This window comes from Dasypus novemcinctus, chromosome 2 (assembly GCF_030445035.2).
Source record: "Dasypus novemcinctus isolate mDasNov1 chromosome 2, mDasNov1.1.hap2, whole genome shotgun sequence".
Taxonomy (NCBI): domain Eukaryota; kingdom Metazoa; phylum Chordata; class Mammalia; order Cingulata; family Dasypodidae; genus Dasypus; species Dasypus novemcinctus.
Genome location: NC_080674.1, coordinates 97,026,877 through 97,045,649, shown reverse-complemented (window position 1 = coordinate 97,045,649; position 18,773 = coordinate 97,026,877). Strand labels below are relative to the sequence as shown.

The 18,773-nt window shown below is 36.5% G+C and overlaps 1 protein-coding gene across 8 annotated transcripts in view; it reads left to right on the top strand.

Moving 5' to 3' along the window:
- Positions 1-18,773, top strand: part of KIAA0825 (KIAA0825 ortholog) — a 447,444-nt gene that overhangs the window by 283,469 nt on the left and 145,202 nt on the right. The window lies entirely within an intron of this gene.

The window sequence follows — 18,773 nt, the reverse complement described above, 5'->3', positions numbered from 1 at the left end:
TATAGAAGAATTCTTTAAAATCTTCATTCGTTCTACCCCCTAATGATTAAATTCTTTCTTATCTGCAGTGTAAAAGACCCATGTTCTTTGCTCCTGTAGCTCTTTTAGTCTACCAACAGTAAGCGATTTTATTCTTTATCTTACTAAAGAAGTGATTCTGTAATACCAATCAGTAGATATTTACAGAGAAGCCTGATTTCCAAAAAGCACTGTAGGAAATAAAAAGGGTGGGGGAAGGAATAGCCCTGCTTTCAATATACCATGTTTGGTGAAAAACAGTTTAAGGTAATGAAAATAGGGTATACTAATATTTCATATTAAGTGCCAAATAGTAGAGTATTCTATGAAAAACCAAAGGAAGGCAATTTCTCTTCTTAGACTGAAGAAGTTATCATCTAATACTGGAACAAGTGCAACTTGAGCTAGAATTTAGAGGTCGAAACTTGGATCAGATGGGGTGGTCACTAGCATAAAGCAAATGACGTTAGCAAAGATCCAAAGGCTGAAAGGTATATGACTTTTGGGGACACCATGAGCAAACCATTTGGCTAGAATAAAGAAAACAAGGTTGGAAAGATAGGTTGGAACCAGGTCACCGAGGGCCTTCTATTCCACAGGAAAGAATGTGCTCTAGATTTCTTATATTTGGAAGCACAGTGACAGGGTAATCAGTGTTTTTGAAATCTTGAGTCATAATATCATTACAGTTGAAGGAACATCATGTATCAGAGGATCAGTGGAGCTTAGTAGGGGGACCATAATTAGGAACCAAGACTAAAGCAAGGAGAACAGTGAGAAAAACAGTTGTAGTCTATCAGGCACAAGGGAAGAAAAAAGGTGGTTAAAAAATATACAGTATTTTAAAAGGAGTATTTTAATACTTTTCTTCACTTTCCTAACTCATATCCCCCTGCACTGGAGAGTAGAGTACAGCACTATCATTATTTATGAATTCCAAAAATAGTTATTGGATTATGTTTGTAAACTGATTTGTTCCTCTGGGCATATTAGATTATATTTGATTCAGAGGTTTCAGTTTTATTTGATTAAATAATGATTAAGGCTTTGATTGGGCTGCATCAGTAGGATGTTGAGTCTTCAGCCCCTTGGTGGGCAGGGACTCACAGAGAAACTGCGCCACAGAGAATGGAGTTTAGAGTTTTGAGCTGGAGACCAGGAAGGAAACACATGGGAGATTGCAGAGCAGCTGAGCCCAGAGAGAATCAAGCCTTGAGAGGAGAGATAGAGCCATTTGCATGACGGTCTATAACTGGTCTTGTGAAGATAGCAGAGCAGCTGAGCCCAGAGAGAGGCAAGCCCCAGGAAGAGAGGAGCCCAGGAAGCCTGAACCCTTGCAGATGTCAGCAGCCATCTTGCCTCAACACGTGGCAATAGGCTTTGGTGAGGGAAATTACTTATGCTTTATGACCTGGTAACTGTAAGCTTCTACCCCAAATAAATACCCTTTATGAAAGCCAACAGATTTCTGGTATTTTGCATCAGCATCTCTTTGGGTGACTAATATAGAATTTGGTACCAAGAGTGGGGTTGTGCTTTTGCAATTACCAAAATGCTGGAATGGGTTTTATAAATGGGTAAGGAGTATTTTTTGTAGGAATTGTGAGATACTTGATAGAAAAGGCTGAGATTGATTTGCAGAGACTGTTGGTAGGGATGTGGACACTAAAGAGACTTTTTATTATGCCTTAGAAGTAAATGATGAAACTATTGTTGGAAACTGGAGGAAAGGTGATCTGTGTTTTAAAGTTGCAGAGATTTTAGCAAGATTAACTCCTGATATTTTATGAAAGGCAGAATTTGAAAATGGCAAGCCTGGGCATTTAGCTGAACAACTTTCCAAAGTAAACTCAGAGACTGTGGCTTGGCTTGTCCTTACAGCTTATAGCAAAATGATGGATGAGAGAAATAAGCTAAGGACTGAATTATTGGACACAAAGAAACCAGAAACTTGATTTCCATAGGCTTGGAATTTCCAGAAAAGAAAAGTTTGCTTAAACTCAGTGGTAAATCAGGAGATATAGACTAAAATAAGAGGTTTTAGAATAATCACATGAGATGATATAGCAAGGTATCATAGTAAATTCATTATCACTATCTTGAGGGAATGAATAGGAAGAGTTAGTATTTGTCAGAACCAACTGTAGATGTAGGTACATATAAGCAACCTAAGCCCTGCCCATCATGTACCTAATCAGAATGCCTGGGAATGAGGTCTGGGCATCTCTGTTTGTAACCAGGTGATTTGGGTACATACTGAAGGTTGAAAGCCATGACCATGATCACCTGTGTTCTTTCTATTGTACTCTCCTCATTTATCATTATAAAGGTAATTAATTAACCACTTGAACAAAGTTTGGGAAGGAGTGATGACTACAACATTCACACATAAAGACTGACATCAATATTGTTAGTCATCTTTGATAATTAGCCTTAAATACCACTATATTTTCTCAAAATGATCCATCGGAGATTACTGAGAAGGAAATAGTTCATCTAAATAACTTTATTATCAAGTTTAATCTAGGATTTAGTGCATTCAATGATAGAATTTAATAGTAAACCTATCTACCTGATCAGGATTCCTAATATCCTGTGAAAAATGTTTTGTATCATCAGTATTCATCAATGGAAATTTCTTTTATGTGGAGAAAATGTGGATGTTACTTACTGCTTTGTGCTACAGTACTGCAATTTGCTAGACAGTTCATTGCACTAAATAGCTTTGGCAGTTTTTAAATAAGGGCATAACAAAATTAAAATCTTTTCCAAATGTATTTATCACCTTCTGAGTTCAGAATTTTACAGTTACACTAGTATACTTGTTGGTTTGACAACTTTAAAAGGCATTAAAATACAAATATATTCTTGATTTTTGGGATTAGTGATGTAATTAATTTTCTAGGAAATAAGCTCTCAAATTGAGTCTCATATCTCCCCCTTTTATCCTTATTTATCAGATGATATATATAAAACCTAATTATGTGGCCATATAGCTCTTATATGTATTATTCAGATTTTTACTTTATTCATTATATTAAGTTTTCCCTTTAGGGAATTTTTTGGGGGTACTTTTTAGATGTTAAGATCTCTGTGCCATTGAAAACAGAGGGAGATAATTAATGGAGAAGTATGCATATATGCTTAGGCAGAAGGTGGCTAAACAGGTTTTAAGTGTACCATAATAATTTCCATTATGACAAGTTATCAATCACTTATTAAATTTAAAAGTGATTGTAGACTTAGATGTTAGTTCTGCTGCTGACACCATCTGAATCTCTTGATATTTTTGCATCCTTTCATTTGGTACTTGCATAATCACCTTTTACATCCACAAATAAGTTACTGAATCTCTCCTTTGTTAGTCATGAAAACAAATTTTAATTGAGTTTGGCATGTCAAAAACCCTTTCTTGGGTTTATGTTTGATATACCATGCCACATTCTCAATGAATAAAAAACTGCATCCTTGTATATTTATTACACATTCTCAGTTAGTGATATTTTGTTACACAAGCAGTTGCCTTATTATTTTTTACACCTGCACTTTGATATTACAGTGGTTCATTGTCAATCGACGCAATGTATCTATCAGAAGTGGCACAGCTAATGAGCACACTGTTGCCTTTAGATCATTTTACATTGAGAGACCCTACTGGGAAATAGGTTGTAAAAATTGGGGGAGGGGTTCTGACATTTTATAAATGTCATATGTCAATCCTACATTGTGGTGGCTATGAAACACTGTATTCTGATGGTATCATAATCATATGATAGGCCTTTTTCACTAGCTGGCAATGAGAATTTTTTTATATAGCCCTAAAGATGTGTGTGTGTGTGTTTTATGAAAGAGATGGAGAGATTTTTTTTTTTAACAAATTAACTGTAAGCATTTTAGCTTGTGTAAATGAATCAGGAAAGATTGGTTATTTTATTAATATAAATGAGTAAAGGCAAAATTTTGGTGACTTAAAATTTTTAAAGTGACAGGAAAACTTAAATTCTGCTTTCCTATTGTTCAACACTAAGAATAGTTTGATATAGGAAAGATAGTAATTTAAATTGGGATTCATACTGGAGGAGTAAAAAGTCAAGGCCTGTGATTCAGACTTAACCTTATTTTTAAGAAACTCATTGGTGGTATGAGGTATTAACATAAGAAGTCATTTAGGTCAGTTGTTCCTTAGTTTGGATTTTGTGAATAAATGAAATTACATTACTAGTCGCAGGATAATCAATGTATTTTCCTCATTATTTCTTTAAAGACTTTATGGAACACACATTTTCTTGTGATAACTATAGAAACTGTGATAATTTATAAACTCAGAATAGGATAGAAAAGGGTGGGTGGAATATCTTCAGTTCTGAAATATATTTTTTTAAACCGGTTAATATTCAAGTATACTATATTAAAATTGAATTTTCCCCTTGAGAGCAATTGTGTGCGAATGTATGTTTACTGTCATCAAAGAGGTCCTTAAATCGTTTACTTTCTTAAATTGTGTGGGAGAGAATTTAAACTATAATATAAACTACGATCCACACAGTAGCATAAATAAACAAACAAACAAACAAATGGTTTACTTTTGGCTTTATTCTGGCCAACCAGAAACAAAAAGAGAGCAAAAAGGGAAATATTTATATAAAGATTGAGGCTTGGTTTAGGGAAAAATATTAATAACTCAGTTGAATGAGATTGAACAAATCTTCAGAGCTACAACATTTTTATTAGAAATATTTTCCGACCTGGCTAACATCTTCCAGTATCTCCTCTTTTCTATTTGACACAGGTCACCCCTCCACGTTACTCCCTCCGTCAGTAGGCTTAAATCAGGAGCAGTGCTGCTCTGCAATTACATAATGTTTTATCATCATGAGGGCTCATTTGCCATGAATTCATGGGAATAAGAAGACAGGCACTATTTGTCCCAGTTTCAGAGAAGAGACTTGTCTTCATTTCATGTATTTCCTAAGTAGCAAAACCTTTCTCCTGATTTATCATTTCTAGTCTAGTATTCTTTCCATCACACCAAGTACTTACTCCATAAATATATTTAGATTTCTTCCCAAGTTATAGATTTTTGTATATATTTAGCAACTTGTAAGTTCAAGCAAAGGTTAGGTTTATTAAATGTTTTCCAGGCCAGATGTACATAGGCCAAAAGAGATGGGCTTTCTTTTCTAGGTATGATCTAATTTTGATTGCAGTATTCAATGATTAGGATTCTAAAAACATGGGAAGAAATGAATCGCTTTCTAATATCATGATGATATTGGGATGCAACCTTTATAATGAACTTCTTTGTGGCCAGGCCTCCCACAGTGACTTCAGGGTATGCAACACTTGGAAACTCCTCTTCTATTTTACCAAGAACAAGTTAGAGGGAAGCGGACTTGGCCCAGTGGTTAGGGCGTCTGTCTACCACATGGGAGGTCCGCAGTTTAAACCCCAGGCCTCCTTGACCTGTGTGGAGCTGGCCCATGCACAGTGCTGATGCGCACAAGGAGTGCCCTCCCACACAGGGGTGTCCCCCCACATAGGGGAGCCCCATGCTCAAGGAGTGTGCCCCGTAAGGAGAGCCACCCAGCACGAAAGAAAGTTCAGCCTGCCCAGGAATGGCGCCACACACATGGAGAACTGACGCAGCAAGATGACACAACAAAAAAAGAGACATAGATTCCCGTGCTGCTGACAACAACAGAAGCGGGCAAAGAAGAATACACAGCAAAATGGACACAGAGAAGAGACAACTGGGCGGGGAGGGGAGAGAAATAAATAAAAATAAATAAATAAATAAAGTTAGCTGGCCACTTAAAAAAAAAAAAGAACAAGTTAGATAGGAGTTCAGGGGAGCCTACCCATGGGCAAATTACCACAGCCTTTTCCTCTTTCTCCTAGGACCCACTTAATATTTAAATAGTTATATTAGAATTGTGCATTATAATGAAACCTTGTGGAAAGGACAGTGGGAATGAATTGTTGTAGTTGTGATGACTCCTTTAACCAGCCAAGCTGAATTTCAATATTCTACTTTATAGGACCCCAGCATTTCTTTTATAATGAAATAAATACATATCTATTTCTAATTTTTAATATTCCCCATTTTAAGATTTAAACTTGATCTTTTGCAAAGTTTTTACTGAAAAGGCCATTTTAGGGCTAATTCTAGAATCATATTTACTAATAAATACTGATATTAAAGCTAGAAATGGTTCAATCTATTTGTCTTTTTTTAGGGGAATGTTTTGTTTCTTTTACATTTCAATTGAAAATCATCTCTAATATACAGACTTATTGTGTGACCAAACATTTTTTGTTTTAGTGATATTTGGATTTCAGATTCCTAATTTCATATTTTAAATTTAGGCTTATATTAATTTTAAGATATAGTTAAAAAAAGTTTTAAGATGTTATAACTTGGAAAGATTTAGAAAATTCCTATTTTAAGCTTAAAATTATATATCTGTTAAAAATAAATAGGGGCAGTGGACTTGGCCCAGTGGTTAGGGCATCCGTCTACCACATGGGAGGTCCAGGCCTCCTTGACCCATGTGCAGCTTGCCCATGTGCAGTGCTGATGTGCGCAAGGAGTGCCATGCCACGCAGGGGTGTCCCCCATGTAGGGGAGCCCCACACGCAAGGAGTGCACCCCGCAAGGAGAGCCGCCCAGCGCGAAAGAAAGTGCAGCCTGCCCAGGAATGGTGCCGCACACACGGAAAGCTGACACAACAAGATGATGCAGCAAAAAGAAACACAGATTCCTGTGCTGCTGACAACGGAAGTGGACAAAGAAGACGACGCAGCAAATAGACACAGAGCACAGACAACCGGGTGGGGCGGGGGGTGGGGGGGGAGAAATAAGTAAATAAATCTTTAAAAAATAAATAAATAAATAGAAACTCTAAGCAGCTAAAGATTTTGTGTTGTAAAAGTTGAGCATCAATTATTTTTCTTCTTTTTTGTTATCAAGTTGTTTCCTTAGGAAATACATATTTATGTAACTGTGTTAGTTGAGTTTTATGAGTAATTCTAACTTTGGCATCAAAACTCTTCATTGTGTCTTCTTTACAAAAGTTAAGAATAATATTAATTTTACTTTTAAGTGTGTTTGTTACATGACAGACAGAGCTGTTTGTTCCATCATCTGAAAGTAATTGTAAGTTATAACTTTCATTTCCTTTAAATGCAGAAGGTAATAATTTGAAAATATCTTTTTCTGATAAATGCTGAAAATAAGAACTTTGTTTTTTTGGCAGTATTGTTATAAATAATCTGCCTCAACTATTAACTGTAAATACATTGTTAGAAACATGTCAAGAATAGACAACCCATTAAATTTTCTTTGTTTGAAACTATCCAGTTCTGTTGTTGGTAAGACAATTTATTCATACAATCTTATGAAAATCATATTTAATAAAGAACAATCCAGGGCAAAGAGAAAAAAAATGTCTTTATCCATAAGCAACCAGATGAGAAATGGATTTTTATTCAGTCAGATCCTTTTAGTCAATGAAACAGCATTTTCATGCATATTGCACTCAAGTGATAATTAATATAGTCTAATTCAGGACATGATGCCTGAATTGATGTACTGTCATCAATACCCCATGTTAAAATCAAACCTTGACAGGGGTTTAACACCCTGGAACAGGTCATCATATGATAATACTCTTTGCCTCTCAGTATTTGTCTTCAACCAAGCAAAGTATTACAAGATGGGGTAAAAAAAAAAAAAAAGAGAGAAATAATTACAAATGAAGAGTGACGCAGGCTGTGAATAGAACATATGTTAGGCTAGGCAAAGGCATCAGTGAATTATATCATTTCATGATGAAGCGGCACTGGGGCTGAACGGGCCTATTTTAAACCTTGATGTATTTTATCTCCACTGTATTTGGACTGTCATCTTTGGAGAAAGACTTGGTGTAATTGAGAGTCAACTCCAATCTGCATGACTTGAGCATGAAGTGGGGGCCAGATGAACACTGCTATGGAGGCCAGGGAAGCTTCTAATAAGATAAAATGAACAATCACTTTTTATGCCTTACAGTTACCAATGCATTCTGTGAGATACAGTTTTCAGAGTTACAGCTTACAAATGTCATTCATATTACAAAGTTTGGGAAGTGTTCTAATAATTAAGATATAGAAGGAGATCAGCTCATTATAATACTCATTTTAGGGGGGTAGACTCAAAACCTGTTTTATATTAAGTGTTCCTTGAGAAAATTTATTTGATGTAACCAGCATAATTTGGCCATAATGCTCTTCATTATATTTGATTTTATTTGGCTACTTCACGAAAATCCTTGTCATTTTTGTATGTATTAATTTAAACATCCTTTATCATACACTCATATGTTGCCTTCTTTCTTGACATTTATATTGATGACTTCTGCCAAAAGAAATCACTCCCTTCTCTGAATACTTTAAGCACTTAAGTCCACACTGTGTTCTGTATTATACTGGGCTTTCTGTTTTAACCAAGCATGTTCAGGTCTTATCTCCTCAAGTAGACTGTAAGCAACTCAAGGGCACAATCCATAAATTTGCATTATGCATCTACCATATTGCTAGACACATGGCCTTTTGTAACAAGTATTCACAAGTATTTTCATAAGTATTGAATACTTGTTATGAAAATAAATTTTGGTTTAGGTGTGTGCCCTCATTTTCCAGATGACAAATGTACAAATGTTTAGTACTTTTACAAGCTGAAATAGTTAATGGTTCTAGCAAAGGAACTCATGAATGCTGACACCCTGTTCCTTATTCTAATACCTTTCAAAAATAAATTATTCCCTTTTACTTAAGCTCCCAAAGCCATTTCAACTTTGATCATTATTATTAGCACCATACCTTTGCCTTCAGTATTGAACTTTTAAGGTTAAAATAAAATTCACGTTAGAAATTCTAAATTATGAAGGAGAGTAGAATTCACCTTAACAATTTTATAGACATGAATTTAAGTAATGCTATATATAAACCTGAAATAAGAGGAATTTACATGTATTCACATTACAGTGTAAGATTGAATCACTAGTTATCCAACCTGTGCACAATCCCTAGGAAATGCAATAGTTTAGTTTGTATGGAATAAATGGAAGTATTCTTAAAACTAAATGGAAACAAACAAAAGAAAGCCTTTTACTTTGTAGGTAACATGCAATACACTGAAGAGAGAAAGTCATGAATTTATGCAACTGAGTTACGGACTTATTTCTTCCCCACATAGTATGATTTTGAGGTTTTCTTACCCTGTTACCCTCATAGCTGATCAAGAAGGAAAGACTGGGTCATAGCAAATATTTCTTTGTGGAAAACATTTCTGTATCTTCACAGCTAACTACCTTGCCAGTTGATCCTCCAGCTGCTCGAATAGAAGATGAATATATTCAAAGGAATTCCTCTGCTGATACTTTTTCGAAGGAGGCAAACCATCAGTTCAAAAGCTGAAATTCTAAAAGGAATTGGATGTCATCTCCTTAGATTCAGAACCTGTCTAACTTGCATCCAATGCATGAGGGACAGAAATCTACCTGAATATGGTGTGCAAAAGGAGGGAACAAATAAAAAGCAGTAATAAACCAAATCAATCAAATAACCTGGAACCTCAAAAATAAAATACCAAAATTCCCTATCACAGTGCAAATGAGTTCCTTCAGTTCCAAAATGAAGAGTGCTTAACCCACACAAATGAGCACTGTCTTCAAAACTCTGGACGGTTTTAATCTTGGCTTAGTCTGAGCTGTTGGTAACTTGAAGAAATCAGCAATTTCTACCAGTCTTCTAAGTTGTACATTTTTATCACTGCTACACAATGGAAGAAAGAAGAAACTAATGACATCATTAAATTGCATAAAGTTCCTATTTAAGTCAGTGACATACCTAGCACGTTAAACACCAGAAGCAGATCATTTAAAAAACAACGACATGTTTTATACAGCAAAGTTATTTTCAGCAGCAATTATAAAATGAGACTGATAAGGATGATATATGGGAAGGCGCATATAGAGTGCAAAATTTCTTTTATTGCGCTTTGAATATAGAAACCTGTCAACAAAAATGAAAAATAATAAAATACTTCAGTCTAAAAAAGCAAAAAAAGTACTAAAGTACTGGATCAATACTTTTTAATTATATTGATGTATTTTGGTGGAAAAGTAACATTTCTACATTTCAGTCTTTCACAGCAATAAATATTAATGTTACAATTTTGTTTAGGGGCTTTAACTTTAAAAATTTTAAGTGTAAATAAAAACCCCAAGTGGTAATATAGAAGAGATTGAAATAATCCAAGTTCTGTTTCTTCATCTTTACCTCCTGTGCTATCATTAGTTATTTTAATCTACTGTTTAAACACAGGAAGATGTTTCAGTAGAGGAGTTAAGAGACACCAGCTGCACTTGAATAACTTGTGGTGATTTTACTCTTAAATGTACTCTTGAAATGTACACATGCAGCTGAGTTTCCATGTATCCAGGATGATATAACATTGGGTTCTATGAATTAGCTTCCATGTAGAAGAAAATATTTTTAAAGGATAAGTAATAAAAATGTGCTAATTTGAAGCTTTCATATATATTATTAAAATTCATCTGTAACCACAAAAACCATTGTTAGAACTTAGACCTAAAAAATATGTTTTTAGGGAGAAGTATTTTACTACTACCATTGCTTAGAATTGCTATCACATGGTAATAGTAAAAAGCAGGCCAACTTTTAGTAGGTGTTGTAACTATTTTCAAATTCTCTTCTGTATCAGTCATGCTTCTTCAGAGAACCAGAACCAATGGAAGATATATATGTTGGCTCATGTGACTGTGGGGACTGGCGAGGTGGAAAACTGCTGGGCAGGCCAGCAGGCTAGAAATTCAGGCAGGAGTAAATGCTGCAGTCTTGAGGCAGAATTCCTTCTCTCTAAGCCCTCACCACAATTGCCCTTAACTTCCATATTTGTACTAACAAACTCTTCAAGGCAATCTAGGCCTTTTAACTGAATGCCTCAAAATTTTTTTGGCCTCAACACAATTCCCAATTCCAAAGCTCTTTTCACATATTTAGGTATTTGCTATAGCAGGACCCCACTTCCTGGTACCAAAATCTGAATTACTTTCGTGAGGCTACTCTACAAAGTACCATAAACTTTATGGTTTAAAATAACAGAAATATATTTTGTCACAGTTCTAGAGGCTAGAAGTCCAATATCAAGGTGTTGGCAAGGTCATGCTTCCCACAAAGCCTATAGGGAAAAATCCTTCCTTGGATCTTCCAGCTTCGTGCTTGCCAGGAATCCTTTGGTGTTCCTTGGTTTGTGGCAGTGATACTTCAGTCTCTTTGTCTTCACTTGGCCATCTTCCATCAGTGTGTCTCTGTGTCCAAATTTATCTCTTCATATAAGGACAGACACCAGTCACTGGATTACTAACCCTACTCCTGTGTGACCTCATCTTAACTAGTTACATCTGCAAAACCCTATTTCTAAAGAAGGTCACATTCACAGGTACCAAAGTTATACCTTTACTTAATCTTTCTGGGGGACACAGTTCAACCTACAACATCTATTAACAGTGTGTCTGCCATCTTATTGCCTGATCCTGAAGCAGACTACTCCCAGCTCTACCCTTGATTTGCCATTGATCTAAGTTAGTTGACTTTTTTAATCTGTAAAGTAGAAAAGTCAAATAGGACAGTTAGTGGCTTTTGTATCTACTATATTAGACCCTGTGAACTAAACTGAATGGAAAATGACTGCCCTTCTGAATATTTTTCAAAAATATATATCATTTCTGAAAATAAACCAGTTGTTATTTCATTCATTTGTTCATTTATATATATAATTTCAATGGACAGAGATTCTTTCTTACTTTAGGGCAATGGTCATTCTTATCACCTTTTCCTAAAAGCATGTTTACATACTTATCTTGTCTAAGAGATAATGAAAACTCTTCTGCAGTATCATTTAGAGCAAGCCACTGAAAGCATCTGAATGGGTGCTTATAGAAAATAACTCTGCTATGAGAAATCCTGTCCTTGGCCAATGACCTTTTCCAACAAGCCATTATTCAAAAGAATACAGAAAAAGATAGGACCAAGACAAAGGCCCTATAATTCCATCTGCAACAGCAGAAGGTCCCTAATATCAATAGGTCATGAAAGGGGAGGTTGAGCAGCATAACACCTATCCCTTGGGGGTTGTCACAATAAGTGTGATCTGCTGCCAAATGCAGCTCACGTTTGGATTAGGTCTCTAATTCAGAGGCCTTAGTACAATTTTATGAAGTGGCTAATAGAATTGTAATTATTCTTATATTTAAATAATCTCTGGTGACTGTCAGAACTGTCCAGGTTCCACAACTCTTGACAAGCACAAAACCTGTAGCAGCTTTCACAGAATTGGCACATTGTTTGACTTGGCAAACAGGGTGTTTAAAGCTGTTTTTACAAAAGTTTCCGTTATTTTTACAAAAGCTGCTACAGATTTCAAGCTTTTTTTTTTCCACATTTCAAACGTATGTGTGTTTGTTTGTGGCCAGATAAAACCAGAGGAAAAATATGAAAGCATCCCAGGTTTTGTGCTGAATTTCCACCCAAATAGGTGTACCTTAGTAAGGCTTGCAGCTAGAGCCATAGTTAAATACCTGTAATCATACTAGCCAAATGGATCCCTGATTTCTCCAATGCAGAATTTTCTTCTATTATTTTCTATGTCATTCCAGCCTCTGTTCCCTTCATTATAGCCAATCTTGTGGGTACATCTGAATCTCTATTTGAAATTGAATTTGATAATAGTTTTAATTTTTTATTTTATAACTTTTTCCTTAAAAACAGCCTCTAATCCCAATTTTAACCCTCCCACTCTTAACTCTGCCCCCTGAGAATTAGGAAATTAATGCAGAGTGGAGATAGAAAAAAGTATCTGGGCTAATGTTTCATATCTGTGAGATGGCTGCCAATTAAGGGCTTAGAAGGATACTATACACACTTGAGTGGAGGCTGAACCCAACCCCTACTGGCTGCTTCATTTCCTGCTTCCATCGAGAGCTCCCTCAATTTTCATTATTTTGGGTACCCCCCCTTCCAGAAACTTTCAGTGAAAGCAGAGTTGCAACTGACCCAAGGGTCTTTAGCCATTTCGCATAAAAGATAACTTAAAAGGGAGCAAAAGGAATAGATATTGCCTGTATCCTTTAAATCTTCCTCCTAGGGACGTTGGTTAAAGTTTCTGAGATGTTTGAGTCACAAGACTCCTTCTTAGGAGACTCCATGCTGGTCCATTTGGCCCAAGAACAAGAACATCTCAAGGACTTATGATGGATTCCCATAAACGGGGCTCTAGGAGCATAATGACAGACTGAGTTAGTATTTAGCCACATGACATAGCCTAGCACCACCATTGAGCTAATTTTAAAAATTCATCCTTTAGTCATGACTACAAAATTTTAAATTTTTGTGCACATTTATTCAATGAATAGGAAACTAACATTTCACAAATTCTTTTATTAAGATGTTCAGAAGTAAGGTTGCCTTAATAATTTTCTGTGGTTTCTAAATATATTTTTGAGAAGAAAAAAGCCTTATTTTAGTTCATTTCTCAGGCACTTGAAATTTTAACATGAGCAATATAGAGGACTCTTGTATAATATGTCGTAACTTTTTGAAAAATCTTAATTTGGCAAATAAGCTTTTGAACATGTTTCCCTATTCCTCAGAATAACTATACTTGTTTTCCAAACAGAGTGAAAACACAGCAGCAGAATAAGTTGCCTATTTTTATTTATAAAATGATAAATCTTTGAAGGTATAAGGCCTGGCAAGATAGGACCGAAAAGAAGGCTTGCTTGTTTTTAAGCACTCTAGTGAAGTGCTGATTATCTTTCACATTTGAAGGTAGCATTGCAGACCTTTATTTGGATGTGTCTGCAAAGAGTGATGTGTATAACATTTCTAGCTACAGATCTTCTGAAGCCTGAGCCATATAAAATTTGTAGCTAGAGCTGACGTTGGTAGAGTTGGTTTAATAATATCTAATTTGTTCAGTGCCCTGTTAATTACCAAGCACCAGTGCTAGAGGTTTTGTGCACATTCTCTCATTTCATCTTCATGACAACCATACAAGGCACAGCTATTAGCTCCATTTAACAGAATATACAGCTAGTGAAAATGGGACCTGTGCCAACTCCTATTCCAGACCCCCCCCCCCCAAAAAAAAAAACCCAAAAAAACACAAAAAAAACCCTGGGACTCTGGCTCTGAGTGGTGTAGAATTGGCCCCCAATTGTAGGGGGTAGAGCCCAGGAAGACCCAGGGAAGAAGCAGAACAGAGGGTGGAAGAACCATTTCCTTGCTGCCTGGTCCTTAGCACGAGGCCATAGGCCTCTGCACATGGAGCCAGGATTTCAACCCAGCACTATGTGACTCAAAAGCTTCTGTGATTTGTGAAGCATCCACCAGGTGGCTGATGCTATGGGAAGCGTAGAGGAAACAGGCATGCCCCGCCCTCAGAAGGCCTACAGTCCAAAGGTGTGGTCTTGTACTTAAGTACATCATCGTGATATACGGTCATTGTTGTCTTGCACATGATTGTCAAGGAGCAGCACCTGTAGGAGGTGGGGAAGGCAGTCAGTGAAGACTTACAGGTAGACTTATTGGAACTGAATTCTGAATAACAAGTACTAGTTAGATACACACACCACACTCTCTTCCTTAACCTTGACATGCTACCTTGTCCAAGTCTGCTAATTAGAAAGAAAGATTAGAAACATGCATATTGCCAGCACTTGATATTTTTCCTTGGTTTTGTTTGACTTTGTAGCCATGTTGTGACACTACACTTGATTCATCTCTGTCCTGAATGTCATGCCGACTTCTTGATTAGGGGTTTCTATTTTGTTACCAGTGCATTAGGCAATGTGCCCTTCAGGTAGCAGAATTTGATTATAGTTTTCATCTTTGCTTTCTGAATTGCTGTCCTTTTTTTTTTCTGGTGGTGGCTAATATATGACCTTAGCAGTTTTTGATTTGGAAAAGTTTTCATGAGAACTAGCAGGGTGGACTAACCCCTACCCCTGGCCCCAGCTTCTGGTTTTCTTTACTATTTCTGATCCTGGCTGTGTATGCTATGTTTAAGAAGTCTAAGTCTATGATTATAGGGCTGCTTTATCTGATAGCTCAGAGGAGTGGATCAAAAGTGATACCATTAGCTCTAGTATGACTAGTCATTACCAAGTGAACTTTTCAGTTTTCAAAACTTTCTCAGCCTAGTTAAACCTGGGAAATAGCTGAAGAAGTCTAAGCCTGCTGACACACTTTAGTAGAACACTTTTGCAAGGTCAACATAAAGACAATAACCATCTTCGTCACTGACAATCCAAAACCATATTATCTGTTCAAGAAAGTTTAATTGCTTCTCTTTATATTTCAGTATGCAAAACTTAGGTTCAATATGGTTAATATTGTATTTTTCTTAATATCTGTGGTGGTTTGAAACCTTAGACGGAAATGTTGAATGTATTATTGGAAACCTAAGTAAAGCAATCCTTGCTTTACAGAGGCAGAGACTCTGGCAAAATTGAGCTCTGATGTTGGATGGAAGGCAGAACTTGAAAGCAGTAACCTTGGATATTTAGCTAATGAGATTTCCAAGCTAAGTAGAGAAAGTGTAGCCTGGAGAAATCCTTGAAGCTTATAGTAAAATGTGAGAGGAAAGGGATAAGCTGAGAACTGAAATCCTGGGCACAAAAATAAAAAACAGAAATTGATGATTTGGAAAATTCTGAGCTTCCAGAAAGCAAGTCCACAGAGAATAGTGCTCCATGTGAAGATATAACTAAATGTGGAGCCAGCAGCCATTTCAGAAGTCATGATTGGAAATGTAGTTATGCAGGAAAGATCTATACAAGACTCTACTCTTTGAAGATTTGGACCCCTGTGAACAACATGCAAGACCAACTAATTTTTTGTGTAATTTGTATGAATGGAACCAATGCCAGCCTGGACTAAAAGGGCCAGAGATGGGACAAATTGAAGGAAAAATCACTTCAAGGGCCAAGAGAGCATCCTTCTCATGTGTGGAAGGGTGAGTCTTCCCCAGCATTTGAAGAGGGTGGGCCTTCTTCACCATTGTTCGGGAAGAGTGCTGCCATGCCAGTGCTCAGAGAGGGTGGAGCCTGTACCCCTGCATTGGAGGAGAATGTAACTGTTCTCTAGATGCTTGAAGAGGATGGAGCCCTCACCTCAAAGTTCAGGGAGAGCATGGCCGCTGCACAATCACTTTGAAGGTGTGGGGCTGTTACTTCATCAGGCCCAGAGGATAAAACATCATTCCACAAATAAATCTCAAACCTTGAAATGTAATGAAACTTTCCCTGCTGGGTTTCAGAAGTGTGTGGGATCTGCAACCCCTGTTTTTGTTCCACTTTCTCCATATGGGAATGGGAATGTTTATCCTGTGCCTGTCCCTCCATTGTATATCAGAAGCAGATAACTTGTTCTCTAGATTTCACACATCCAAAGAAAGAATGGAATTGTGTCCCAAGACAGACCACACCCATAACAAATTTTGATGAGACTTAGTACTAAACATTGTTTTTGAAATGACTTAAGACTTTTATTGTGATGGAATTTATATATTTTGCATATAGAAAAAGCATGCAAGCAGGAGAGTCCCATCCATCAGCCATATGGGATTGAGACCCCGTCTCAATTGGAGGTGGAGTGGGCATCGTCATCCCAGAGTCCTCAGAATTGGGGAATAAAATATGCACTGGAGTGGACTTGCTGGTATTCTACTATAGACGTATTGTGATTCTAGCAATGGAAGAAATTATGTAATTTGATGTGGAGAAATGGTGGCCACTGGAGGTGCTGAAGTCAAGGAGAGGGAAAGGGGGATGTAGTGTGGAGGGGGATGTAGTGTGGGGGCATTTTTGAGGCTTAGAGTTGGCTTGGGTGGCATTGCAATGACAGATACAGGCCAGTGTGTGTCCTTCCATGGCCTATGGAATTGGGTGGGAGAGAGTGTAATCTACAGTGTAGACTATAGTTCATGCTTGGTGGCAGTGCTCTAAAATGTGTTCATTGGTTGCGGTGAATGTACCACACTATCGAAAGAGGTGGTTGATGTGGGGAAGGGTGGGAGGTGTGGGGAGTGGAGCATGTGGGAATCCCTTATATTTTTTTATGTAGCTTTTTGTGTAATCTATGTATCATTTAAGAACAAGTAAAAAATATATTTTAAAATAAGATAAAGTAAAATAAAATAAGAGGCCTAAGTTCTGTCTCTTGCCAGCAGGGGTAAGGGATGTGTGAGTGTGTGGGGGTATTGACTGCAAATGGGCATGAAGGAAAATCTCTATGTCTGATTGGGTTGGTGGTTTCACCAACAATTAGGCTTTTGTCAAAATGTATTGGTGTGAAAAGGTAAATGGTGTGACTTGTATGTATATCAATTAAATCTCTATATAGTTGAGAAAAAGAAAATTATAAGGTAAAATAAGAATCCTAGAAGTAAAATAAAGAATCATTGGGGTGTGCGTGTGTGTGTGGAGGAACATGCCTTTTTGGGGTCCACAGAGCGTAGTATGGTGTTTTGAGGCTGTTATGTACCCCAGAAAAAGATGTTCTTAAATTTAATCCATTCCTGTGAATATGAACCCATTTTATGTAGGGCCTCTTGAAGAGGTTACTTGAGTTAGGAAGGTGTGGCCCACCTCAATCAGGATAGGTCTTAATACTGTTACTTCAGTCCTTTATAAGTTGAGTGAAATTCAGACAGAGAGAGAAAGTCACTGGAAGTAAGACATTAAAGACATTTAAGCAAGATGTTTAAGCTGAACCATTTCGTGATGTTTGCTTGTGCAGACTAAGAAATGAAAATAATGTCTTTTAGAGACCTTGTCAGGTATATTTAGGAAAATGATAGTGGACTAGATCTTTACAACTGGAATTAAGGAATTGAAGATCAGATAAAAATCTATGGATCATATAAATGGCTAGCGCATGTTGCAAAATACAGTAGGGCCTTGTTTTACATGAATTCAGTGTGTGAATTGAGGTATATGTGATTGTGATTCAAAAAAAAATAAGGGCAGAAAAATAAAGCAATAGTTTTTAAATCTTTTAATTCTCTATTTTTCTGCCCTTATTTTTTTATGTAGATATTGCTTACTTATTGTTACTAGTATTTATTTAAAAATTATGATAGATATGCTAATACAGGAAATACCTACTAAATAATAGTTTCATTATTATGTGCAATTTTCAACTTATGCAAAAGGTCTTGGAGTGTATTTGTTGGCCATGTAAAATGAGGTCATAATATGTCTGTTCTTTTAAGTATTTATTTGTCCATTCAAGAAATATTTATTAAATGCTTATTGCATGCCTGACAAGATTTTAATCACTTGGATATATCAGTGAACAAAATAAACAAAAATCCCTGCCTTTAATGCATTTATATTCTAAAATTATCTTTCTTCTATTTAGAGAGGTCAATAACTATTTTGGTTCCTGAGGTGAACTGTAAGTTCATGTAAATTATATGTGTAGCTGATGATTTTTTATTTCACCAGTTAGAAAATCTTTATATAATACTCTAATTTTTTCTCCTGTATTTATTTATTAATTTTAAAATACATTTTGACCACCTACTGAGTTTTAAACATCAGGGAATGTACGGGAGGGAAACCAGTCCTCAGGAAGCTCATGACCCAGTAAGAGAAATGGATACTCACACACAAATAACCTTATAGGAA